Source organism: Etheostoma spectabile, chromosome 14 (genome assembly GCF_008692095.1).
Source record: "Etheostoma spectabile isolate EspeVRDwgs_2016 chromosome 14, UIUC_Espe_1.0, whole genome shotgun sequence".
Classification (NCBI taxonomy): Eukaryota; Metazoa; Chordata; class Actinopteri; order Perciformes; family Percidae; genus Etheostoma; species Etheostoma spectabile.
In genome coordinates this window covers 13,511,318-13,512,456 of record NC_045746.1, presented here as the reverse complement: position 1 = coordinate 13,512,456, position 1,139 = coordinate 13,511,318, and the positions used below count along the sequence as shown (strand labels likewise).

At 35.6% G+C, this 1,139-nt stretch overlaps 1 protein-coding gene across 1 annotated transcript in view; it reads right to left on the bottom strand.

The window, feature by feature from the left end:
- clptm1l (CLPTM1 like) overlaps nt 1-1,139 on the bottom strand; it is a 10,988-nt gene that overhangs the window by 7,796 nt on the left and 2,053 nt on the right. The window lies entirely within an intron of this gene.

The window sequence follows — 1,139 nt, the reverse complement described above, 5'->3', positions numbered from 1 at the left end:
AAACATAGACTGTATAAAATAGGTTTTAAAGTGCACCTGTGCACTGCAATGCTCTCCCTTCTCTTCATTGAATGTTTACAGGCTTGTGGTGATATCTTGTGGTGATTGTCCTGATATCTAAAAATTGTGATTCATATTTCCCCACAAATCCTGCAGGCCTACCAGCTACAACTAAAAATAACTATTGATATAAACCATTTATACATTATCAAAAAAAATCCTCAAAGTGCTTGCAACACAAGAATGAATACAACAGGCAAATAATGACTACAATCAATCAGAATGTGCAAACGTAAATGCCAGTATTTTTTTTTTAAAGTGCATTCTTTTGAAGTTAATATAATACATTGAAGTAGGTACCTTAAAAAGGTCCAGTGTGTAACCTGTTTAGTTGTTCATTATAAAAATCGGTGTTGCTCGTTCACAAACTTTTTCATGAATATTTACCACCACAATCAATTCCAAGTATTCCTATTGGCTGGGGCAGACGCGCCATATTCATGCGCCATCTTGAAATACGTCAGCCGGTAAGGGACATACAAGACATACTGCTTTTTCGCTGTCACATGATAAACTCACAGGTGCTGCCCAGGCGGCAAGTTTTTTTTTTTTTGTATATATATATATATATATACTATATTTATTCAGAATGTGTGTCCATACAGAATCTACATCAAGGATACAATATTCTTCTTCTTTTTTTCTCCCCCTTTTTTTTCCACTCCCTCCCCCCCACCCAAAAAAATAAAGAAAAAAAAAAAAAATACACCACCCCACCCACTCTCTCTATGCGTGCAACACACTTAATAACATTATATTTAGCACTATCCATATTCTTAAAAGGTCAGATAAAGGAGTAAAGGATACAACAGAAATATTAGAGGAAATAAACAAGACAGTATCGATCACTGATCACTGATCACACCCAGGCGGCAAGTTTGAAGAAGGAAACATGGTGGACCACACATATTCAAAATACAAATTTCAGGAACAGGATTCTTCTTTGCCCAGAAAATGAAAAAGGATAATAAAAAGAGCAAAAAGACTGGCTTTTTGAAGCGTGAAGGCTATATAGTAGCTGTAATATACCCTTTGAACTTTGTGGCGCGTAAGAGTTGATTGCGATATATGATCTCAAC